This window comes from Mizuhopecten yessoensis, unplaced genomic scaffold (assembly GCF_002113885.1).
Source record: "Mizuhopecten yessoensis strain PY_sf001 unplaced genomic scaffold, ASM211388v2 scaffold11127, whole genome shotgun sequence".
Lineage (NCBI taxonomy): Eukaryota > Metazoa > Mollusca > Bivalvia > Pectinida > Pectinidae > Mizuhopecten > Mizuhopecten yessoensis.
The window spans coordinates 167,083-194,990 of record NW_018408893.1 but is presented as its reverse complement, the minus strand read 5'-3'; the positions used below and the strand labels follow the sequence as shown (position 1 = coordinate 194,990).

The window sequence follows — 27,908 nt, the reverse complement described above, 5'->3', positions numbered from 1 at the left end:
TTAATCCATGACTGGTATAATGTTCCTCTTGATCCCTGACTGGTACAATGTTCCTTTGATTCCAGGCTGGTGCAACGGTCCTTTTATCTATGACTGGTACAATGTTCCCAACGATCTATGACTGGTACAACGTTCCCAACGATCTATGACTGGTACAATGGTCCTCTTGATCCCTGACTGGTACAATGTTCCTTTAATCCATGACTGGCACAATGTTCCTATAATCCCTGACTGGTAAAATGTTCCTCTTGATCCCTGACTGGTACAATGTTCCCAATGATCTATGACTGGTACAACGTTCCCAACGATCTATGACTGGTACAACATTCCCAACGATCTATGACTGGTACAATGTTCCTCTTTATCCCTGACTGGTACAATGTTCCTTTGATTCCAGGCTGGTGCAACGGTCCTTTTATCTATGACTGGTACAATGTTCCCAATGATCTATGACTGGTACAATGTTCCTTTTATCCATGGCTGGTACAATGGTCCTTTGATCCATGACAGCTACAATGTTCTTCTTAATCCATGACTGGTACAATGTTCCTCTTGATCCCTGCCTGGTACAATGTTCCTTTGATTCCTGACTGGTACAACGTTCCTTTTATCTATGATTGGTACAATGTTCCCAACGATCTATGACTGGTACAACGTTCCCAACGATCTATGACTGGTACAACATTCCCAACGATCTATGACTGGTACAATGTTCCTCTTGATCCCTGACTGGTACAATGTTCCTTTGATTCCTGACTGGTACAACGTTCCTTTTATCTATGACTGGTACAATGTTCCCAACGATCTATGACTGGTACAATGGTCCTCTTGATCACTGACTGGTACAATGTTCCTTTAATCCATGACTGGCACAATGTTCCTTTAATCCATGACTGGTAAAATGTTCCCAATGATCCATGACTGGTACAATGTTTCTTTGATCTATGACTGGCACAATAATATTCCTTTAATCCATGACTGGCACAATGTTCCTCTGATCCATGACTGGTACAATGTTCCTTTAATCTATGATTCAATGTTCCTCTTGGTTCTGACTGGACCAATGTTTCTTTGATCTATGATTCAATGTTCCTCTTGGTCCCTGACTGGACCAATGTTTCTTTAATCTACGATTCAATGTTCCTCTTGGTCCCTGACTGGACCAATGTTTCTTTGATCCCTGACAGGTTCAATGTTCTTCTTAGTCCGTAACTGGTATAATGTTCTCCATGATCCATGACTGGTACTATGTTCCTTTCATCCATGGCAGGTACAATTTTCCAAGGATGTGTTATTTGTAAAATATTTCTTCCATCCCTGACTGGTACAAATCCCCTTTTTATCCATATTATATATTCAATATTTAATAAAAAGATTATATAATTTATACTATCAAATGTATGTAGTGACATCATTTACATAATTCATAAATATGTATTCATGCTGTTTTATGACATTTTAATATCAATCAATTAAACGACATAAAAAAAATGGTTATTACCATAAATAACCTGTTTTCTATTTTCCTTAAAGATTTATTATCATATTACAACAAAATAGTTGAAAGGAATATACATTTTCAGTTACCTTCGATTCAAAGACAAGCTTTTCCTCAAAGACAAACTATCAGCACAGGAGTGCAGCTTGTTTCCTACTTCAGACAAGTATAGTAATATAATGTATTAGTAAAAGGAAAGTAAATCATAGAAACAACACCAGGAGCAATCAGCAATTGCTAATTTACTTATGTGTTGAAGCTACAATCTTTCCATTTCCTCTAATAAAGTCTGTCTGTACATGAATACCATACCATTCTAAGGATGATCAAGTCTTCTATTAAGTCAATATTTGGAGAAAAGGTAGAAAAAGATGTGCTCGTCTTCAGACAGAAAACGATCAAGTTTGCTTTTGTAAAAGATGACTAAAAGTAAGTGAAGATGAAATGTGAGAAATAGAAAATAAAAAAATTGTTGGAATCAGCTGAAAATGTTACGAGGTATGCAAAATGAAGCGGTTTTTAATTCATGTGGGCTGTGGGAAAGGAATGGTTCGTCTTTATGGGGAATGGGAACAAGAGGACATTCAAATTGCAGTGTTATGTAGTTTTGACAAGATTCAATGTCATCAGTGACAAACCGCATTCCACCATTTTGTTTTCCTTTATCATCAACTACCTCAATAATTTCAAAACTATGTTAACAAAGCCAGCATAAAGTAAAGTAAAAAATCTAAAGCATTTTAGAGTCTGTGAAATATAGTACCAGTTGAGCCTATGACACTAGACAAAAAGTGGTAATTTTGTCGCTGAGGTGATATATTATGCTGTGAGAGTGGAGAAAATTATGTTTTACATGGTACTTAGCACCATTGCAGTGTCAGCCAGCAGAATACAAATGGCAAAATTACATCAACTTTTCCCTGCTTCTCCTTCTAATGCCTTTATTATTAGGTTTTGAAGACTGAATTAATATTTCAGAAACGTTGGAATATGTGAATTAAGCAGTCTTTTTATCACGCAGATCATCACCTCATTAACCCTTTCACCACTGTAGATAATAATGGACTGGTCCAGATCAATGCATGGTTGATTCTACTTAAGTTGCATAGGTGTGAAAGGGTTAACACACAAAATGATTCTATAAGCAAGGTTTACCTTCAGATTGATTTATCACTATAAACTGCCATTACGGTCTGTAGAAGTCACCCACATCTTTAATGATGTGTTGTAATTCTTGCAATTGTCACAGCAAACGTTTAATTATTGTATTGTAATATTTTGAAAAGTATGAAAAAATTACTTGTCATCATCTTGTCCAAACTTTTACGTTTACCCCGGTAATTAAATGTACCAGTTATCCTTTACCATTAAAGTTTTTTACCAGCGTGAACACAGCTGCTCGTAGTTAGGATCTGAAACTTAAATACATGCAATGAATTAGTCAGCTAATTCCTCAATCATTCCGTATCAAAGTGTGCTATAAATAGACTGTTGTCATAGTGACCATAGTTGTTGCAACAACGCCTGAACGGAAATACCCAAACAATCATCGAAATCTTTAAAATCATATCTTCTAATCCATTTTGTTTACCAGAATGTCTTAATTCAATTCAGTTTAGTTCAAAGCAACTCCAACTCTGTCAGGACATAGTTTAATATTATGAAGTTGATAGTTGAAGATATAAAGTCAAAATTACATTTATTTTGTAAACAGATAATTATCTTTCCCTTTTGTAATTCTTTACTTACAGTACCAGAGTACTGGCAGGCCATATTATATACATAAAGGTTTGCAGGCTTTTTGCCTCAACATGCTCAATAGTTCGAAGGGTCCAGGCTGTGAATATATTTGATTTAACAAAATTTTGAAATCATCCCATCACTTATTAAATACCCTCTTCTTGATTTTGCTGCAAGACTGTTGTTTATGAATTAGAATGAGATGAGTTTGAGCAGACGGAATCGGTGTCAGACATGGGGGTGGGGCCGGCAGCCTGACAGGAAGGGTGTTGGGCACATTTGTTGTACATCAAGGGAGGGCGAGGCCCTGTCAAATGTGGCTCCCAATTGTATGGAATCCCTGATAACCACTGTTGTTATGGTAAAGGAAACTGCCACTTATTTTTGCTGTTACGGTGTAAAGCTGCACCGATGATATAATACTGATTAAATTAGAAGCTTATCTGAACGCACCAGATAACAAACAATATGTATGACAACAGATACATCACTGGTGGAGAGACCACTGACTCAAGTGCATCATAAAGGGAAGCCACTCTGGAAACCAAATCAAACCTTTCCTGCATCCTACATCAAAGATTTAACGCAGTCACTCCTGATATTTCATAATGGACTATTCCAGCCTTTGAATTGGAAAAGTTCAAATGTGTCTTCAGGGGTGAATGAGTCAAACAACTTTTGATTGTTAATGTTTTTCACAAATTATGGTAATATGTACCTGTTCTTTGTGACTTGAACTTCTCATCTTGCTCATTAATAATTACACACAGTTATGGAGGCTAAAACATGCTAGTAACAGGTGATTTGAATGTAAAGTCAGTGCTCTCATTTTGTCCCGTTTTACTGGATTTCATCTTAATGTTGTAATATGTCTTATTTTTTCCCTCATCATTGCTTCTCCCCACCCCCCTTCTCTTTTTCCCTTGTCGAATGTCTCATTTTTATCAAGAAATTACTTGTTTTACAAATATAAAACTGGGATCATATTTCAGACATGATAGAATTTTCTGAGAGATTACCATTATGTGTTGAATAATAACTTTGCAATCAAATGTTGTGCAGGACAGACTGATCAGTGCATCGAGAGCACACAAGCATTGTTCAAATGTCAACAGATTTTTATGGCCAATAAATAAACGAGACAGACAAACGTGGTGTTTGATGACTTTTTCATTAGCTGATACTTATCGATAATTTTGTATGAAGGATTCAACTGTGATGAAAAAGATCCCGAGAACATATGATCACCTATCATATCTTATGGAATTATATCAAAGTACACTGTACCATAAAATACAAAGTACAACTATGATAAAACTAAGATGACTATAAGGTAGTGAATTCTGACTTAATCAGCAACTGACTTAAATGAGGCACGGTAGTCAAGTGGTAGAATACCTGGCTTGTGACTGAAGGGTTGCGGGTTTGAGTCACTGCATGGCACTGCGATGTATCTTTGATCAAGATACTTTACTCTGCTTGTTCCAGTCTACTCAGCTGTAAATGAGTATGTGGTTGGGCAGTGCTATAATTGTTGAATGCTAGCTGTGATCGCCAAAATGGCAGCACCGACTGTATGCTCCCCAGGGAGTTGAGAAAGATATCAGCTGGTTGCAAATGCCTTATAACCAGGGATAATAATTCGTGAACCGCTTTGAGATGACCTACAAACTAGGTTGTGATAAAGCATATGTAAGAACCACAAATTATTACTATTATTAATAAATCAGAACACCCTGAAATATCTGAAATGGTTGTATGACCCAAAAATCTGGTTTCTGTCTTTTACGCTAGTTTACTGACATACAGTTAAACCTCGTTATACTGCCCCTTGTTTCATATGCAACTTCCTTTACTGCCAACATATTTCAATGTCCCTTTGTTGTTTTTCTTAAGAATTCCTTTATACATTTCCCGCAATTTATTGCCAAACCCCCTCACAATGCAAAAAAAACTCTGGATAAACTGTGGCGTTATAACAAGGTTTTACTGTACTGTCTATTTCAATCAACTCTTTCACCACTGTAGACAATAATGGACTCATCCTGATCAATGCATGGTAGAGTCTACTAAAGTTACATAGGGGTTTAAGGGTTAAAGGATCTGTCCCCTCGGTGTCAGTATGAAGTCTGGTTTTACTGTACTGACAATTTGGTTAAAAGTGTGGTTTCCACTTGTGTATAATCTGAACATGAATCTTAGGTGGAGGGTCCCTGCCAGATACGTGATACCAGATAGGAAGTCTCCTGTTAAGATATCCAGGGATGAATGTTTCATTACAGCTAACAGGAACCAAGACAACATTATTATAATAACACGCATAATATCGGAGATTGTTTCCCTAATCTTTACGACATGTACACAGATTTGGTTTTAAGTGGAGGTGGAGTTAATAGATCATATTACAGAGCTTCCATTTCATGCTACAATTTAATGTAGTAATAAAACTACCAAAACTATGCCTACTGTCTGATACATTTTCTGTATGTTATCTGACTTATCCCGTCTGATCTTCGTGGATATTTGTATGGTTACCTATCCATTTCACATGCCTGAGAAAGTGTGGGGTCTTACACATTCTACACAGGAAACTTAACTTTTATAATATATTATCATCAACAGCTGATTTCAGAATCGTGATTCAATGCAAAAATGAATGCGAAAAGTGGAAAAAGGACATGTCAGATATCAGCAACAGGAACACGTACATTACATATTCTAAATATACCAATCTACATCCCTTGTAGTAGTTATAGACCTGCTTCCCCATATTTTTGCTGCATATAAAGATCAACTTTTGAAATATGTCCCTTTTTTACCCTTATACATTAATCCTAAAATATTTCAAATAACTGTTAAATCTTGTTTATGACTACACTTTTTCTCAGAAGATAAATTTCTTTCGGGATCAAATTCAAAAGTAAATAGACCTTGTGAGTTATGGCATTTTTCACATTAAAGCTCAATAAAGTCATGAACTGCTTTAGAGAAGGATCCCATTAGGATTTTAAAGCTTGGTTTTATATCTAGAATATTCACTGGAATTTATTCTTCAACAATTTTTTAAAAATCATCTTCATACCTTAATATGCCTATGTGTAGCTTCTAAAACAATCAATGCAGTGCCGTAGGAATGCTTTCCAAGAATTCTTTATTTTTCAAAATTCATCCCTGTATTAATTTAAGAATTTTCCATTTTCATACTGTAAAGTACATATTTTAGTGGTAGTCTTATTTTAGCACTTTAACTCATTCACCCCTGAAGACACATTTGAACCCTTCCAATTCAAAGGTTGGAATAGTTCATTTTGAAATTTCAGGGGTAAATGAGTTAAGTGCTTTAGTTATTGCACTATGTTATGATTGCACCAATTGAAGTTCTTGTATATTGTTCTTTATTATACGTACAATAAACATGCAAATGAGTCTTGTCACCATGGGAAACAGGTCATATTCCTACGCACTACAACTGCTACGTTTGTAAACAAAATGGCTGACCGAGTTACTGTTTGCATTGATAGCAGATGCAGGGGCACTGGGAGAATAAAATTAACAAACGAGTTTAATAAATTCAATACTATATAAACACGAGTGTTTAAAGCTTCACACAAATTCAACACCTGCATGTTCAACTTCCACTTGAACTTCTCCGACATACACACAATCGATGGTGAACATTTGTAACCGGTCAACTTCATCAGTGTTCCAGTTTCATGGCGGATTCCACAGTATATTTTCTGGCTCATTGACAGGCGGAAACATTGAGGTTCACATTCACCAACAACCCTCTCCAAAGAAATGCCCCTGTGTTATAGAGAGTGACAATCACTCCAGTCCCTGTAAATTTTTAAAATGTGAAGATTTCGATGTATTGTGATGACCTTTACCTTGACAGTGCATGCGCCGTTGTGCCAAATATAGGACTTTACTGCTATTTTCGTAAACGCCAATTTGTTGAATGGTTTTCGTATAAAAAATTATTATTAATGTTGTTATGATAATTATTAAAACAATAAACAATTTCTTCATGGAAAAGGTTCTCGGGAAGAAGTTTCTGAAACTATTTTTTGTGGCGCAGCGAGCTCCAAACAAAATGCATTTAATGCGTCCTTTCGTCAGCCATCGTTACCATTTATATAGAGGAGACAAGTCAAGAAAAAGAGTGTTATATAATAGATAGAATCTAACACTTGTGTTCATGTAATATTGAATTTATTAAACTCGTTAATTACTTTCATAATTTAATATTACATGAACACTTGTGTCAGATCCTCTATATATTGCATATTTTCGAGGTGCACTGATTCATAAATGCACTAATTATCTATTAATTTTTGATAATATGCTAAGATTTGAGAAAGCTAAAATAAGTACGGGTAAATATATCTATTTCACAGAACCAGGCATAATATGGTTTCGAGAAGCATCCTCATTTAAGATTTTTTATATAAGTATATTTTTTATCTTAGTGAAATTTTCATATGGGGAAAGAATTACTTAAATTTTCCCATAGAAAGAAATTTAAGAAAAAATCCTATCTTAAGTACAGAACATTTATTTCATCCACTGGTAGATATATTTCTCTTATTTATCGTATTTTAGTACCCCATTATCAAGCTGTTTTGCCATTTGTATTATCGTATCCCTGTCATCTTCCTCAGTAAGATTTGGTGGGGTCTACTGTTACATGGTGGTACTGTACCCATCAGGCATGATCATCTGTTTGTGAGGTCTGAGAAAGCAAAATCTGATAACCCCACCTTCCAGCTGTAAGCCATGCTTGTTTAGAGTCTCTCATCAATTGTTGTATTTAAGTCCACCTTTTGACCTCCACAAAGTTTACAAGGATTTGGAGTTTTTAACAATCCGAAACATCAAACAGGGTTTGTAGGCATGCAAGCTGCCAGCTGTGTTGTGTGATGGGAACTCGGAGGCTTGTTAGTAAAGGTCTCAACCCTGTGGTGGAGTCTATTTACAGACTTACACAGACAATCATAATATTTTAGTTTCTAGAGGAAATTGTGGGTGAGCCGACTATAATAGACCTGTATTTAGGTGTGCTTGTTTGTGATGCCCTTCCGACACCTGAAATTGCCACCATGCCATGAGGAACCACGAGGAACGCCAATCAGCCAGTGTGCGCTACTCTTTCTCCTCCTAAACGCCAACATCTCTAAACATGCTGACACCAACTCCCCATATCTGTCCAGAACGGTACGCTTCTTAACTACAGAATGGCAATGAAAAACAACAAGGGTGATGATTCAGCCCCCTGAGGAAACATTTTTGTTGAAATAAACTGGATAGACAACACACTGGGTGTTTCCTCTCTCAGGGTTACATTTCACTGACCGATTAAGATCAGTGTTGTTAAATACATGTCAGTTATTGACACCTCAGAAATTCAATATCCCACCACGGTATTAACATGTAGAAACATTACTACAGTTTATTACACAGAATCTTTTTAAAGAACATGGTGACTGCCCAGATGTAATGTAAAGAACATATTTCAGCATTTGTCTTGTTTTAGTGCTTTTCGCACTTTAGACATTGCACTCAATTATGATTCTGTCTATTGAAGTACCTGTATATTGTTTTCTGTTCTATGTTTTGTGGGTGCGCCAATTCATCAATGCGCTCATCTGTTAAAATTTGATAATACGCTTAAGTGCGCTAAGATAAGTACATTACATTATATCTCTTACAATACATTTGCTGTTCATTTTTATCATGAACTCTAATGTAGCAAAATATGGCTGTCTATGGATACATGTACAGCTTCACGTCAGATATCAATGCAATCCACACAAGAGCTTGAATTCTGTCAGAAATAAAACACCTCGGAGCCTCCTTGGACGGCGAATTACTGCACAACGGGAAGGTTTCACTGCAGTTTGATGTTTGCCTTTTTAGTCCCAAGAAAATAGGTCATATTTATCATTTCAGCAAACATTCGTCAACAACAAAATTTACATAGTAATTAAATGGTAAAGGCAAAATTAACACCGGGCAATTTGGGTTTCGCAGAAGCCTACTTGCCAACTCTCCCTATTTTTAGGAGGGAGACTCCCAATTTTGGACCCTAAAATTGGGCATTTTCAACCAGTGAATTTGCTAAACTATTCCCTTTTTCTAAGATCTGACCATACACACATTTTATTTATGCATTAAATTCTGATCATGCGCAATCTTCCCCGTGGTTTTTTTTTTTAAGTTGGCAAGTATGCAGAAGAAGGGCGAACGTTTGACAGAACAAACATTTTCTAGTGTACATTAATAATCTTCACTATCAATTAACCTGCAGAAACACAGATTATTAGTCTTCAGTATCCACTGATGAAGACAAGGCTCACCTAGCTAATCTCTTCATTTTTAAATCTTCCTAAAACCAGTACCGAATATTAATTTTTGAGATAGCTTGATCTTAAGTTTATACTTAATATATAACCAAATAAAAATAATTCAGATTACAAATTACCAAAGAAACCAAAGTTTGGTAAAATATTTGCAATAAAAACATTTTAATAATGCTTGGTTCGGTTACATTGTTAAAATATGCACCATTTGCGTTCATTTATCTAACCAAGTAAGCCGTCTAAGGTGTGTCTTCAATAAGATTTGATACAGTGTGTGTACTGTCTATTGATAGGCAAAATGTCCTGTACGTGTCGAGTCACATATGAAATGCACAATTTTGACACAACCTTGTACAGGTAGACAATACAAATCATTCACTCAGTTATAGCTTGACAAAGGGACCAGAAGGTCTTCAATGTTGCAACAAATTTAATACATTTATTGTTTGTGTATAAAGTAAAACTGTGATATTCCTCTAATTCATGTTTTTGACATTTATTTCCAAAAATCAACAGCGGCACAACATAGTTCTAACCATATATGAAACTAACTTAAAACACTTTTTGTAATTCAAATAATTTCAAAAATTAATTTCATGTTGATAACGTTTCTGTAAATATCCATTAATAAATATAATGTATCACAACATCGTTGGAGGGGTTCAATCTCCCTCAGTACAAGTGTCCTGATGTATTTCAAAGCAGACTTGGAGGGCCTAGTGAAAGCATGCATTTATCAAGTTAATTTAGGTATTGAAGTTTTGTATAGAAAATGTTTTTGTAGATTTTGAGTGCATTATCTGTTAAGATTTTATTTCAGTAAATTATGGCAGAATAACAATCACTCTAAACTGATTATGTGATGCAGTGGTTTGTCTTATTGACCTGTTTTCATACATAGGAACAAACATTGATAACAATTATTCAAATGAGGCAGAGTTAGACGAGAGAAATCCTGAGATAGTTGCATGACACATCGCAATAAAACAGCTTATTGTATCGCACCAATGAAGCAACAAAGAAAAACTGAAAAACACATTTAAAAATTAACATTAGTCAACATTTTGCATTGCGTGACAATGATGGAGGTTTGTCCTGAACCTCCCTCCTTCTAGGTCTATCCATCAGACTAAATAGTCACACACTCTCACAGATAAAATCAAGTACATGTCTCTGAGGATGCTTATAAGCTGCTTAGCTCTTCACAGACAGTCATGGTACGCTTTAAATACGTTTTTATTGTTAGATATTTTGAAAAAGAAAAATACCTCAGTGAATAAACAAAACAGCAGTGATTCCCAAGAACTATAATAGTGCAGAAAGGTTTAAACGGTTGCGCATTACAAACGTACAGCTATCTGCAGGAACAAATAACCTTAGAGATTGATATTCGAAACGTGTCGCCCAATATATAGTACAGCCTCAAATAGATGATAAGTTAAAATCAATGTTCACAAGGAAGAGACAAAATCAGATCAACGCTCCCAAGGAGGTGAACCAATCTTATAGATATTTCAAAAGGAAGAGACAGAGTCTTATCAACATTAAAACAGAAGTGACAAAAGCTAATCAATTATCCCAAGGAAGCAACAAAATCAAAACATCGTTTCTAAGGAAGCAACAAAATTGAAACATTGTTTCTAAGGAAGCAATAAAATTAAAACATCGTTTCTAAGGAAGCAACAAAATTGAAACATCATTTCTAAGGTATGACACAATGAAATCTATGTCCCTAACAAATTGACACCAAATAGAAACATCAATATTCCCAAGGAAATGATGCAATAAAATCAATGTACCAAGGAAACGACCTAGATAAAATCAACTTTCCCAAGGAAGTGACACGACAAACTAATGTTCCAAAGGAGTTTTGTTACCAGAGAGTAAAACAAAACAAATTCAAAGAACCAGCAAAATCATATCAATCTTCCAAAGAAAACAATGGTTCCAAAGGGAGAATAACTTTTAGGTCAATATGTTCAAATAAAGAAAGAAAACAACAGATCAAGGTTCAAAAAGAAGCAATGAAATCAAAACAATATTCTCAGAAAACAACAATAGATGGTACCATATCAATGTTCCCAAGCAAGTGACAAAACCACAAAAAATGTCAAGGGATACAAAAGTTTCCCCAAAGCTTTGTTATTATCTTAACATTTATCAGGCAATTTTTTGTTCAAAAACAAATTATAAGACCATCACAATGTTTGATCACAGTAAAATTGAATGCTAATTTTGAACATAGAATTGGAATTTCAACGCCACCCAGTTCTTAGCTGTAATGTCAAACTTAGTTTATCAAAAACACATAAAAAGCAGAGCTGATGATAAAATTGAACTGCCATGGGACGGGACATTCACAGACAACATTTAATTTGTTCTGATGAGAATTCTTTGCCAGGATATGCTTGGATTTAAGTAATCGTTTTTTATGTAGTGGCAGCAGGCTCATCGTACTAGAGGACCAGTCTTAACTAAGTTCTGTTATACGGGTCTTTTTCAGCCTCCTTTCTGATCAGGTCAATCTCTCTGGGAACGATAACACACTTCCTCAGTTCCAATGTCTTTTTGAAAACAATTATATAATATCAAAGCACTGCCACGCTAAAACGTCAACATTTATTATCATACAAAGCTGAAAGTATAATGCTGGCACAAAAATGTGGAAGAAATAAATAAAACACTTAGGTAGCAATTTTGCTTTAAAAAAAAAAAAGAAAAAGTGAAAATTTGCATGTAAGGTTTCTTTTTTCCCATGAATACTATCCAAAGGAGAGGTCCCCATTCAGACTTGGAATGTCCATGATATGAAAACACAGCAACAAAATCCATCATCGTAGACCATACCTCAGACATGTACTTGTTAATGTTTAATTGCCATTGAGAATAAAAGCAAAGGGCATTAATGCTTTGAAAGAGCTTTCAAATTTTGTGAAAAAATTGTGCATGCATAAACAGAAATGGAACTATTTTGATGTCTCAGAACCTGGCCAAACAGTATAATGACAATAAAGTGTCTAGCAAATACTCATAAATGTTCAGCACTTGTTATATTAAAACATTCAATAATTGGTTAGGAAAGAAGGAATTGGTGATTTTGTAAAACATTTTTCCAAACAATACTTACTTGGCAAAGTGTCGATCATAAACATCTTGTACAGGTCCTAAATGCGAAATTATGATATAATAAACAGATACAGGAACTCAACGATGCTGACCTTATTAAGATGTCATAATATAAACATTAATCACATCACTAACCAATTTTATTATGTCATACGGCCATGTCATAAATATGGCATTACACATGTGTAATAAAACCTAAAGGTGCTGCGATTGGTCAAAATTGTTATAACATATTCCTGCAAAACTACAGGTATTTCTTTTTACTTTTATATATTATGCCAAATGATACATTTACTGTTATTCTTAATGAATTTTAAATGTTTATTTTGTCATTATCTATTTCATTGCATTTAAAACTGTTCATTATTTAAGGATTAACTTGAATATATTTTTCATGTTATGGAGATATAACACAAAAAACGGAGTGTACTCTAAATAAACTAACTAAATGAAAATGTTTGTTACAAGCAAAATTAAATTATTTAAAAATAAACTGGCTCTACTTTCCACTGCGCGAAATGACAATACTATTGACGGAGTACATTGGTTTTGAGGTAAATATTTATATAGAGTCAGCTGATATATATTCCACCCGCAGGAGTGAGTTGCATTGATGTCCTATTTTGGTACGCAAAATGTACAATCTCTCAATGGGACACAGGTTAATATATCTCACCAAAGCTGTTAATTTTCATCAGGAATATCCAAAAATCTGTTCAATTTCACTAGCGATTAATTAAGTGCAAATTCTCACAATTTTTTTAATGCATATTGTAATCATAAACTTCGCATAATTTCAAATCTACTAAAGTGTTTCACTCGGGGAAAAAACTAAGTTCCACTACTCAACATGCTGCAGGACTTCACTCGGCTACTTAATAGATTTATGCAGGCATTGGTTTGGGGTAAATTAGTAGAACATCGTTAAGGAAGGTTTCAATTTTCAGATCTCTTCATCTATCAATCTACCTGTAAACAGAAATCTAATCAATGTGATCATGGCGTAAGCTGATGTATATAAAATGAGAAGCACATATGTTCTTCAAATTTTTGTTCTCCATGACCACTTCAAATTTATTTAATTTCCAACTCATTTAGCACCAATATATGTTTGCTGAATTTCTTATCCCAGCCAATCAAGTTTAGTCTATGGCCTTTATATTTATTTCAATAATTTTTTGGATAACCTTCATTTTTAAAACCCCCTTCTTCAACAAAATCACAGTCCAAATACCATTATTCTAGGCCTCATTGTTCATTAGAGGAAGGTGGTTGAATGTTTTAAACACAGTGAAATCTATGAATTTAAAGGTTAGGTGAATTTCACCTTTTCAACAAACTTGACATCCAATTTAGCCAAAACATCATAATAACAGGTCTTATGATTGGTTAGAAACCAACTGACATTTTAACATGATTGACTCCTCACAGTGGCCTCAATTAGTCAACGAATTAATTTACAAACTTGATAGCCCCTCACTAAAGGAAGATACAGGTACAGTTTCTTGATGATATGCCTCAATGTTCATTAGAAGAAATTGTTTGTAGATTTTAATAAAATGTACCTGTAAGATTGAACTTATATCAAAGCTACCCAGTAATACAAGGGAAAATGAGATCCAACGTCTGCTATGGTATGTTCAATGAAGTGAAGAAAATGGAATTCACTAGTCCAGCCAAGAGTAATTGAAATTCAAAATCAAAAGAAGTGATGACCAGAAAACATCAAATGGGGACTTTTGGCAAATCTAATCCAGTTTACATGTTTATGCCCACTGGGTGGGCCGTCATCAGAACAACAATTTTTAAAAGATACCAAAAGTACAAAAAGCGGTGCCCTGCCTAGGGACAAACAACGACAAACTGTACATACTGACTTTTACAATAGTAAAATAGAACAATGGCGACATAATATAAATGCAATATTAATGTCTGTGAAAAGTTTGTATAAGATTCAGCGATATTTTCATAATCAAGCCAAGGGTATAAAGGGCAAAGTGTCATATATCATATATAGATGCTTAATTAACATTGATACGTCACACCCCAAATGGTGTGTATAATTGTTTCCCTTTCTATATATGGTGTGTGTGTGTGTGTGTGAAAGAAGTTCAATTCCCCCCCCTCCCCCCCTGTGGCAGGTTTAAAAGGATTCAATCAAAACCTAACATGCCCATTTAACCATTTCATCACTGTAGACCATAATGGACTCATCCAAATCAATGCATTGTAGAGTTTACTAAAGTTGCATAGGGGTGGAAGGGTTAACAAAAGTTACAATAATTGAGCTAATGTACAATGTATGTTCCATATCCTTAAACAGGTCTTCTTACAGCTCAATCATATCGGACATAAACAGTTTTTAAATTACAATTTGATGCAAATACCAAGAATTAAAACAATGTTTTTAACAGCAACATCCATCAAATAAACAGGCCAGCTGGTGACTATATATAGTGTAATCAGAAATAACGCTGCAAACATTTTTACCTGTAGAATGTTACAAGTATAAATGCAGGTAAATTTATTTTAGAGTTTCTTAACCCAGATTGTCTGTTGTTATAATTGTGAACTTATACCTGTGGATGCTTACAATTAGATGTAACAATCATGTTTACAAAAATTATATGTAATCATTAATCTAGTGTAGATTTATTAGTTATAAAATAAAAATAAAAATCCTCATATAGTACAACTAGTGAAAGGTTGACTTTCTAGTAGTAGTCCCTTCCTGTAATGTACACTGTAGAAGACATTTCTCCCTACCTGAAATTAAGCCTCAACGTTTTGGAATTCAGCCCCTTATTTTCTTTCCCTATATGCAACTGCAACTTGGCGGTGTGGGAGAGGAAAACTTATGGAAACCCTTCAATTAATTATATTTCAAATTTAGTAGGTCTTGCGCTCATATTTTCTGAGAATTTGAACAAGCTAAATTTGAATGTCCGTGTCATATTTTAGATTCAACACATACAATGGTGTGTGTTGTAGTGGAGATGCAACATATACCAGTTTTGCTAAATGCAAAACTTCATGTTGATGAAAGTGCTATGTAATTGCTGGACCGGGGAACATAGACCACATTCAGTATATGATGCATGGAATGGAAATATGCAAATATTGTGCCAACTTGCATGTTTGATCTGGTACAATGACTAGCAGTAAGAGAAAGCTGATAACCTCTTTTCCTATACGATGATTGGCTATTCAAATTAAAGTCATGTGAGACCAAACAAATTATCAGTCTCTTAAGTTATAACACATAACAGTTGTGTGAATTAACAGTTATCAACCATCATACAATTAGATCCTAACACATCCTGTTCCTCCTCTGTGTGACATCATTAAAAAACTTGACAAGTTAATTTTGTTAATAGTAAAATGTTCCTCTACATCACTTACCTATGTGTGGAGCAAGCTTTTTATCATTTAACGATATACTCAGTTAATGATGAAAATTGGTTCCTCTAAATAACACAGGAAAACCTTCAGACAGACCTAATGATTCCCACAGTAAAGGCACATCTAGGCTAGCAATGCTTGATATGAGAAGCAAATTTAATAAAAAAAAAAGTATCAAACTAAGTTATGCTTCGGACTCAATAGCCTGACTAATAGAGTCGAAGGGTATGGTTCATACAGCACCCTCAACCACTGTCACCATGACTGTATAGACGAACCATTGTCCACATGGCTGTCAATAACTGACCCATTGGTTCGCATACTGTATACCGAAAAGCACTCGCCCAGTCAAAAATTTGCCCATTACTGGCGAAACCTTATTCAATCAGTGAATAGTATGTTGTTTACTAATATTCGCTGTCATGATTAATTCCCCCTTGTTACAGTGAGCGAAAAAGGCGAGAGATAATTAGTTGCAAAATATTCATGGTATAGTAGCAGCATACCTGAACCACTGCCAACATAACTGTATAACCAAACCACTCTCAACATGGCTTAATAACTGATCAACCTGTAAAAAGCTGATCCATTTTCAACATAACTGAACTGTTGAATCCAAGTGAAAATGGTTAATAGCGGTGAAACCCTGTCAGAAAAGTTGTCAAAAAGCTGACCGGATGTCAACATGTATATATTGCTGAATTTTTGTCACCATGGTTGTCAGTAGCTGACCCATATGGTCCACATAGTTGTCAGTAGCTGACCTATATGGTCCACATAGTTGTCAGTAGCCAACCTGTGGTCCAAGAAGTTGTCAGTAGCTGACCCATGGTCGACAAAGTTGTCAGTAGCTGACCCATTTAATTGGTCCACATAGTTGTCAGTAGCCAACCTGTGGTCCACGTAGTTGTCAGTAGCCAACCTGTGGTCCACGAAGTTGTCAGTAGCTGACCCATGGTCGACAAAGTTGTCAGTAGCTGACCCATTTAATTGGTCCACATAGTTGTCAGTAGCCAACCTGTTGTCCACGTAGTTGTCAGTAGCCAACCTGTGGTCCACAAAGTTGTCAGTAGCTGACCTATGTGGCCCACATAGTTGTCAGTAGCTGACCCATGGTCCGCATAGTTGTCAGTAGCCAACCTGTGGTCCCCGTAGTTGTCAGTAGCCAACCTGTGGTCCACTTAGCTGTCAGTAGCTGACCCGTGGTCCACGTAGTTGTCAGTAGCCATCCTGTGGTCCACATAGTTGTCAGTAGCTGACCCATGGTCCGCATAGTTGTCAGTAGCCAACCTGTGGTCCATGTAGTTGTCAGTAGCCAACCTGTAGTCCACAAAGTTGTCAGGAGCTGACCCATGGTCAACATAGTTGTCAGTAGCTGACCTATATGGTCCACATAGTCGTCAGTAGCCAACCTGTGGTCCACGTAGCTGTCGGTAGCTGACCCGTGGTCCACGTAGCTGGCAGTAGCTGACCCGTGGTCCACGTAGCTGTCAGTAGCGGACCCGTGGTTCACATGTACGATTGTCAGTAGCCGACCTATGGTCTACTTGATTGCATACATGAACAGCTGTCAACGTTATTGTATAAACCACTGCCAATATGGTTAAGTAAAGTATAATTAAGTTCTCATTTGTCTGAGTAAAATTCCACAGACTGTACTTTCACTTCTGACACTCACTCAGCTCGATCAGACAACATCCCATACAGCTATAAGAACTAATTCAATTCATGACAGATCGACAACGAAAACTCAGGAAAGCATTCAGGAGCAACATCTCTTGTGAATTGTAACCAATTTCACAGTGCTAAATCTGCAAGTGAAGGCCTCTAACTCTGGACACTTGATAATCACTAGACCATGCTTTAGGCAGTACAATGACTTTGATATTCAACACTCACTAGACCATAACTGTAGACTGTATCGTAATTTGATTTCTGAACATTCAATTGACTATTACAGTGATCACAAGGAAGCTGGATATTGATGGTCAATGGTTACAGGCAAATGTCGTTTCACGACAAGCAACCCAAAGGGCCTGTATCCCTGTGACCTTGAAAATAAGTCAAGGTCATTCATTTGAAGGAACTTTGTAGCCAATACTCTCAACATGCTGCTGGCTGAATAGTGATACCATTAACCTGGTGGGACTTCTGGTTGTTCAGAACAGAGATATTGTTCTAAGATTTCAAAACATTTGACCCCTGTGACCTTAAAAGTAGGCATACTTGCCAACTCTCCCTATTTTGGAGGTCGACTCCTGACTTTGGACCCTAAAATTGAGCATTTTCAACAACTGAATTTACTAAACTATTCCCATTTTCTAAGATTTGATAATTTCATCCAAAAGCACATCTCAAAATATGTCATCTAAAAGTGTTACTTTTCCCCTGGGGTGTATATACATACACACATTCTATCTATGCTTTTGATTCAAACATGCGTAATCTCCCCCATAGACATTTCAAAAAGTATGAACTGTAGGTCAAAGTATGCTACTGGGCAGTAGAACAATACATTTTGTATTGTTGTACATGTGGGTTTTTTTAACTTGCATGGTGTTTGGCTTTTATGAACATTAATTTATTAGTTAGTGAGCAGAAATAAGTAGAATTTTGAGTAAATTTCTTGAGGAACCTGTACTGGTATCTTTAATGTACATGTACTTATGTTTGTTAATATTGTGTCATATCCCATGTTCATAAAATACATGAATACACAATATTCAATAATTGGGTAAGTATATTGTCAAAGTGTGCATAAATAAAATTTCTTTGTAGTGCAAAATTATAGTTGATGACCGTTAAAATTGTTCATGGGTAACGAAGCTTAAGACCATAAAAACAAGTTAATTATTCTATATGTTATTTCAGTAGAATAATATGAAGTAAGCATTGCTTAGGTTGCACTCAATGTGGGTATCTTGTTAAGAAGGAATATTGTGTAAAAAAGGAAATATTCATTTGGCTACAGAACTGTTGATAATATATGGAACAGTCTTCCCAGGGTGGTCATACAAGCCACATCAATTAAACACTTTGAGATTAGTTTGGACAGTCATTGGAAACATCTTGAACTGAAATTTAATCACCTGAAAAAGCTGTTTTGTTTTCTGTAAAAGGTTAACTGATAAACTGTACAAATAAATCAGATCTTTTTGCTAGACATGGAACACCTATTTTCTGTGTCTAATATTGCACATTGAGAACCTCTGGGGATGTTATTTGTTTTATGACAACTTAATGTAACAAATCCATGTTTGTATTGATTTTTCTTCTCAACAAGAAAGTAATTCAGTAGATAGAGGTTGTTACTATTAGATATGTAATCATGTATTGTACACAAAGAAAAGAATCTATTGTGATCCTCTAATTCTGTCCTTGGCTAAGAACCCTAACAAGTTTTAACGTCTTCTTATCATACTCTCAGCCGTACCTCTGGTTTTATTACACAAGAGAGTGATGATATAATTTCCCCATGGAATTGAATTAGATGACAAAGCACGAAAAAACGTCATGAAATCTTTGAAATATTGCTTATCAATGTGATTGGAATTTTCTGTTGTTATTCCATGTATATAACAAAAATTCCAAGAAGAAAAACATTTTTTTATTTTTAAACAGTATCCTGAACTTCTCTACAATGGCTGTTTTGATTGGTGTGTAGTATAGCCCTATAAATATAGCAGAGAAGATGAAAATTAATTTATAGAAGGTGAATAAACACAACTAACTTTCATACAGATATAATTTTTGATCAACTATCATGAATGAAATTTAATTTGCTATTAATTAATACATAATTAGGTTCCTACAGTTCAAGCTATGTACAAGGTAAAGAGTTCCTCATCTGTGAGAGATTTAGTTACAAAAAACATATTAATGTACAATATATTTTTGTAATGACGTCTTCATCATAACAAATATTACTTGAAGTATATCATCGGAGTATAGGTGTTATTGAAACTTGAATTATTTTAGTTAATGATAACAAACATACTTGTTGACAAGATGCTACTAATCAGCGTCATCCTTAATACCACCAAGTTGAAAATTATGTAGCATCATGTTTAATTAGCATGAATATCAAGTTAATTTATATTGAAAAAAGTTTCAAGTTCTCGACAATGAAATTTGGGCCATAGATGGTCAAAATGAAGGTCAAACATTCTTGTTTCATGTCATTTTAGTTCCTGTTTTTTTTTATCAAAGTCATTAAAATCAGTCGTTTGTTCATTTACACCTTTTGATTTACTAGTAGGTCTTTAATAAAGAATACTTTAATACTAAGAGGTAAAAAGAGTGGGTTTTTTAAACAGGTAATCATGTTATTGTTGTAAGATCCTTATCATTATTACTAATGATAAGGATCTTACATGCATTACATACACAAATCATCAACTGGCAATCTGAGTTCTTAAAGGTCAAGAACAAGGTTTATGCACCTGTGTTCATATAGGACAGTATGAAGTTTTATATAAGATTAAGTTAAAGAAAAAGTGCTTGCTAAGATAATGTACATATTTCTATTTTCTGTTTTTCCCTGTTTTCGGACACCATGCAGTTGTCTGTAATGCTAGAGAGTAACTCCTTATACTCTTCATCGGAAATTCCTGTCCTCACCCATACTGCAATTAGTGTGTTAATTTGATCTGAAGCTGATATCGTTTTTGTCATGGTGACACTCCCAATGCTAATAGAAGGTTTAATTCTGATGCTATCACAGATCAGTACATCTTCATTCTCAAGTGGGAGCTTCAGAGAAATACTTCCTGACAGACGACACGACAGAAGTTTGGTGCAGGGCCGTGATAATTAAGTGTACCGAGCCTGTACATATATACCCACAGTGATGTTTGCTACAACAAGGAGTCTGTAACAATAAACACTAGTCGTATAGCACATATGTTCCCGTGTCAGATATAGACTTGGCCATCTTGTAGCTGTACCTATATATACAGGGGCAGTGTCAGATGTCTTCAGGTGTGACCCAGTAGTTGTATTGTATGATCTCCGACATTTTCCTTTGATGTTTAATACAAACCAGTGATCTATACATTGATAACAGGCCAATAGAAAGGGCAAGATGTTTCACCTCATTATAATAACAAACATTTGGACCACAAAACAAATATTTACATATTCTACTCTATATCTTGTTTGAACCCCAATCTTGTGTATTCTTTAGTTTCTCTTTCAACATTCAAGATTACGCAAGATATTTAGTCATTCTGTTAGGCACAATTTTACAATAAACACATAGATCCTGTCGCAAATGTAATTATATAATTATGTTCTTCCACAGTCTACAGCAAGTACTGCAAAATGAACAGGTAGTGTAATTTGTATGTTACAACCTGAATATGTACTATTACAGCCAAATAAAGTCAGAAAGCATACCTGGTAAAAATACCTGGAAGAGCAGTGCTCCATTGTCATTTTACTCAGAACACATACCTGGTAAAATACCTGGAATAGCAGGTGTTCCTATAATGTCACAGAACTCAGAACAGATACATGGTAAAAATACCTGGAATAGCAGGTGTTCCTATAATGTCACAGAACTCAGAACAGATACCTGGTAAAAATACCTGGAATAGCAGGTGTTCCTATAATGTCACTGAACTCAGAACAGATGCCTGGTGAACATACCTGGAAGTGCAGGTGTTCCTAGATACATTATATATAACACATACCTGGTACTAGGTAAATATACCTGGAAGAGCAGGTATTTTTGTATCACAACCTTAATGGGAATCATTACAGATATAATGTTAGGACACATAATACCTTGGAAACATATATATATATATACCTGGTTTATTGAACGATCATTCTTTCAGTGAAATGCTGATCATTGTCCTCGGGATCAAGTACAGAATCATACAGGCACTAATTAATTAATAACTTAACACTAAATGTGTAGGCCAACTGTCTTCAGTTCTAGAGACTGTTTTGTTAACAGACAAGACTGAAGTATGACTTGGGATTATACGATAACAGAATGGCAGCCAGATTGTCAGAGGCTGATACGTTGTCTTTAATGTTTAATAACTCAACTGTTACATAATTATGATATATAGACATGATTGTCAAACATTTTGAAGAAAACTATCAAAACCTGTGTGATTTCATAAAACTTTTTTTTAAAACAATTAGGTACACAGTTTAATTATACATCAATAACCATGTCATGAATCACATTAATCACGCAGGATGAAATACGACGGCAGCTACCCTGGGGGTGTGTGATCGCAAACAACTATTTGGATCGCTTATAATTATGAAACAATAATTCATGTTACTGTATGACAGATACTAATGGCCTATGATCCACAATAAGATTCCTCCTGAATGCTGTGTCAATCAAATGCTCCCCACCCAAGTAGACAGAAACATGACTTACCTTACTCAATAAGTGCTTGCTGCTGTGAATTTCAAAGATCAGAGCCAATTTTCAGTTTAGCATTCAATCAAAGACTTAAATTCTCAACTATTTCACAGATGATTTTATGGTAGTGCCTGTGAGCGTCTGTGTTTGTCGAGAGAGCAGCAGCTCTCTGTAGCCAATAGCAGAGTCAGTGGGCTGGGTAGTCTAGTGTCACTCACAAGTCACACATTTTGAGAAAAAATAATCATATTTCCACGACAAGCAACAGATGTTTGAAGTTGACTGCTGAGCATCCCCGATTATTATCTGTAGGCTTGGAAAGGATTCTGCATGTTATGCAAAGCAATTGACTAATGTCAATCCATCTTGAGTGGTCAGATATGGTCAGTGCCAATTTAAATACTGTCAGGTCCTTACTGATGGTTGTATTGATCACATGTCAGAATCTACATGATTGATCTCATCACACGCTGCTTAACAAAACAAGTCATAGCTATGATCAGGCTGCTGTGACATGGACAATCTTAATATTTAAAATAGCCGCTTAAATTCTCAAATGATCATGGCTCAACAAGATAACCACATGCCCCCATGCCTTTATTGCATACCTTATGTATATATTTGTGTTTCTTATATATTTGACCTTTGTTATATTGAATGTGGGTCAAGGTCATTAAACTGAATAGACATGATAGTCGTTAAACAAAACCAGCTACAGGATAAATATGATGACTGTTAATCATGTGTCTGTAATAGACATTGTTGAAATTGGGTCATTTTAAGTCATTTATTTGAACAAACTTTATAACTCGATCTCCACTCAAGCAAGCTAAGTACTAAGTATCAGATTTCGGGCTTTATAAACCTGTAAAAGAAGTTCTTGGAACTTTTTACACATTTGATTTATGTGATCTTTCAAGTGGATTAACTTGGTTCATTTGAGCAAATTTAAGATACCCCACCTCAAAAGTGTACAGGACAAATATCAAATAGACAAATAGACTAAACATCATTAACACACTAGGGGTCTCTGCTGGAAGACTTTTATAACTCTTCACCTATGTCGAATCTTCATTTTAAGAATTAAACTTATTTTCTAACTTGACCTTCAAAGTTAGTCTTAGTCTTTCAAGCAAATCTCACATTCACACAATTAAGCAATTTGACAAATATCATGACCATATATAGACCTCTTGGTTATTCAAAACAATCTGTTTAAAGTTTAACATATTAGTTCCTGCTACCTTGAAAGTGCCACAAGCCATTCTTTTGAATAAATGTGATATACCTTCATCCCAGCAAGCTACTGGCGATCTCATCATTTTATGCCTCTTGATTATTCAGAAAAGTCAGTTGAAAGTGTAAAATTCGACCCCTTTGGCATTGAAAATTGGTCAAGTTCATTTGTTTGAAAAAAACTTGGTAGCCATTTATCTCAGTATGCGTCTGGCGAAGTATCATCATCCCAGTCTTGTTGGTTCATCAGAAGAAGATTTTATAAGATTTTTAACATGTTTGACCCCTGTGACCCTAAAAGTTGACCAAGGTTACTCATTTCAACTAGCCTGATAGCCCTTCATCCAAGCATGCTACTGACAATTTCTTCTACAGAATATGTTTTAATGGTGGAACAAATTTGACCCCTGTGACCTTGAAAGTGGGTCAATGTCATTATTTGAATACACTTGATTGCCATTCATCCCACATAATATCACTGTAAGCCACTCGGGTATTTGATAAAGCAGTTTAAAGGTTTTAACACATTTGACCTCTGAGATCTTGTCAGTAGGCCAACTTCAATGTCCTTCATCCTTGCATGCTATTGGCCAAATATCAATCAATCAATAATATTTTAATACGTCCCAGGTATCACAAACATGATATATACAAAGCTTACAAATTGTAAAATGTACATCACTTCATATTTAAAGGTAATACTCAGCCAAATTCAACTTACAAGACACAGTTAATCAGATCCATCAAATTATTAAAAAAACACCATATCAGTTCAGTTATTATAATAACAAAATGTCTATGGTTTCCACTTGGGCTCACTAAAATACTCCATGGTACCAGTATCAGTCTGATACTGGTACCATGGAGTATTTCAATCAGAGTACCTGACTCTCAGGTAACCACGCAGTTATCCGAGAGTGGATGTCCTGCATCATATATGCCTTTAAATTCAAATATTTATGTTAAAAGAGCTCCCTGTCATAGCATCATAAGATCATAAAGTCTTCACAAGTAAAAACTGAAGATCAATATCATAACTATAAGCCAACATCATTCACGCAGACATCTTTTTTAAGGTTTTAACACGTTGAATTAATTTGACCTTGAAAGAGGGCCAGTGTCCTTTGTTGTAACAAACTTTATAGCCATTCATCCATGCATACAAAGACAACATGGAAACTGACCATTAAAATTGACTTGAAACTGACCAAAAAGACATATTTTAAGGATGACCACGTAGACAAGGAGACTGATCACAGATATATGGAGATTAACCATCAAAGACATGGAAACTGACTTCAAAGATATCAACAATGACCGCAATGGCATGAAGACTGACAACATAAACATGGAGAATGACTACCAAAGGCATGTTGACTGACTATTAAGGAGTGGACCATAAAGGCAGGGTCACTGATGTACACGGACCACAAAGACATATAAACCAAAACTGTAAGCTAAAGGCTAACTCAAGGCAATGTATCGCAAAGCAGTCCATAGTCCCTCACCGGTAATGTTTTTTTTATTTACTGAGCTGTACACTTATTTTAGTATATAGTCAGTGTGACATACTTCCTGCACTCCCTCCTCATACCAAATCTTGTTAGATCAGATGAACCAGCATAAGATATGCCCAAAACAAACCTTTTCAGAGGCTAAGGTCAAAGGTACAGTGACTTACTTTTTGTATTTGATATTCCACAAACCAAAGTACAGATACCTAGATTTTATTCTGATAATAGCAATTTAGTGAAGTCACATATTCTTCTGCTGACAGTTCTATGACATAAGTAAAAATTCAGTAATAACGAGGACAAACTAAGACATTCCCCTTAAACTGCCATATCCCGAAACAGGAAATATGGGGAAAAAGGTATGATTCCGCACAAAAAGTGATGCTAAATGGAGATGACAGAAATGAAATAATAAATAGGAAGTACACAATTTCATGATGACCTGGGGTAGCTATTTGTATCTGTAAAGTTTTGCTAAAACCGGCCTAGTAGTTTAGGAAGAGTTGTCCGGACAAGGTATTTTCAACAAAGGGCCATTACTCGATAAAAAAGGGTCAGAAAAATCCCTGGATGGACAGCATCATGTGGTAGTTATCAGATCTGGAAACTTGCGTTTCAACCAGCCCAGTAGTTAAGGAGATGTCATGACAAGGATTTTTCAACAAAGGGCCATAACTCCAGAGGGCCTGTATCGCTTACCTGGATATCTAAGCATTAATGGCAAAATCTTCTCCAAATACGATCCCAGGGATAGGGCCAGACCAAATTTAAAGGTCAAACCTTGTAGCATATCTGTATTAGATTTTCCATGCCCAGCAATTGTATGTATGGTTATTGGGAGGGGATCTCAACTACTTCTAAGTTGTGACTCAGAAACAAGCTTCCTAGGGGTGTGGCCAGACCCAAGGGTCAACGCTAATATCATGATTGTGTTCGTCTCTTTATGCCCAGCAATTGTTTATATAGTTTTGGGGTGGGGATCTCAACAGTTTCAAAGTTATGACCTAGGGACTAAGTCTCCAAGGGTGGGGCCAGACCCCAGGGCTATCCTGGGAGCATATGCACATGCATCTCTTTATACTCAGCAATTGTATATATGGTCATAGGGTGGGGATCTCAACCATTTCAAATTTATAAACTATTTTTGGCCCCACCCCTTAGCCCGGGGGGTCAGCCTGTCCATTTGTAGAATTGTTAATCCCCACCACCTAGGGATGCTTCCAAGCAAATATAGTTGATATTCATTGCTCAGTTCCATAGAAGAAGTCACTTAAATCAAAATAGTCAAATTACACTTTTTGGCCCCGCCCCTCAGCCCCCTGGAGTGACTCAACCCCACCATTTGTCAACTTTTGAATCCCAACCACCTAGGGATGCTTCCAACCAAATATTGTTGATATCCATCATTTAGTTCCAGTGAAGAAGTCGCTTAAAGCAATATAGTCAAATTACCTTTTTTGGCACCGCCCCTTCAGCCTCCTGGGGGATTAGCCCCGCCATTTGTACAATTTTTAATCCCCACCACCTGGGGATGCTTCAACCAAATTTTGTTGATATTTTTTTCTTATTTTAGAGAAGTTGCTTAAAGCAAATCAAAGCCAAATTACACTTTATGGCCCTGCCCCACAGCCACCTGGGGCTCAGCCCCATCATTTGTACAATTTTGAATCCCCACCACCAAGGGATGCTACCAGTCAAATATGGTTAATATTCATTGCTTAGTTCCAGAGAAGAAGTCACTTAAATCAATATAGCCAAATTATCCTGTTTGGCCCTGCCCTTCAGCCCCACCTTTTGTACAAATTTGAATCCCCACCCCCTAGGGATGCTACCAAATAGCAAATAAATACTTATAAATAAGTTAGCTCATCATGCAGGTATAAATAGGTGAGCTGATCATAGTTATAAATAGGTGACCTGATCATATTTATAAATAGGTGAGATGATGATAGTTATAAATAGGTGAGCTGTTCATGGTTTTAAATAGGTGAGCTGATCATAGTAATAAATCATAACCTGATCATAGTTATAAATAGGTGAGCTGATCATATTTATAAATAGGTGAGAAGATGATAGTTATAAATAGGTGAGCTGTTTATAGTATTATTATACAGGTATAAATAGGTGAGTTGATGATAGTTATAAATAGGCGAGAAGATGATAGTTATGAATAGGTGAGCTGTTTATAGTATTATTATACAGGTATAAATAGGTGAGTTGATGATAGTTATAAATAGGTGAGCTGTTCATGGTTTTAAATAGGTGAGCTGATCATAGATATAAATCATAACCTGATCATAGTTAAAAAAGGTGAGCTTATCATATTTATAAATAGGTAATCTGATCATATAGGGATACATTGGTGAGCTGGTCATAGTTATAGAAAGGTGAGCTGGTCACAGTTATAGGAAGGTGAGCTGATCACAGTTATAGAAAGGTGAGCTGATCACAGTTATAGGAAGGTGAGCTGATCACAGTTATAGGAAGGTGACCTGATCACAGTTATAGGAAGGTGAGCTGATCACAGTTATAGGAAGGTGAGCTGGTCACAGTTATAGGAAGGTGACCTGATCACAGTTATAGAAAGGTGAGCTGGTCACAGTTATAGAAAGGTGAGCTGGTCACAGTTATAGGAAGGTGAGCTG

At 35.7% G+C, this 27,908-nt stretch overlaps 1 protein-coding gene across 1 annotated transcript in view; it reads right to left on the bottom strand.

Annotated features, from left to right (window-relative positions):
* LOC110466282 (FMRFamide receptor-like) overlaps positions 1 to 22,616 on the bottom strand; it is a 61,060-nt gene extending 38,444 nt beyond the window's left edge. The window contains exon 1 of the mRNA XM_021522684.1: positions 22,529 to 22,616. The gene's annotated coding sequence lies outside the window, so the exon portion shown is untranslated. The remainder of the gene's footprint in view (positions 1 to 22,528) is intronic.
* Positions 22,617 to 27,908: the final 5,292 nt, after the last annotated feature.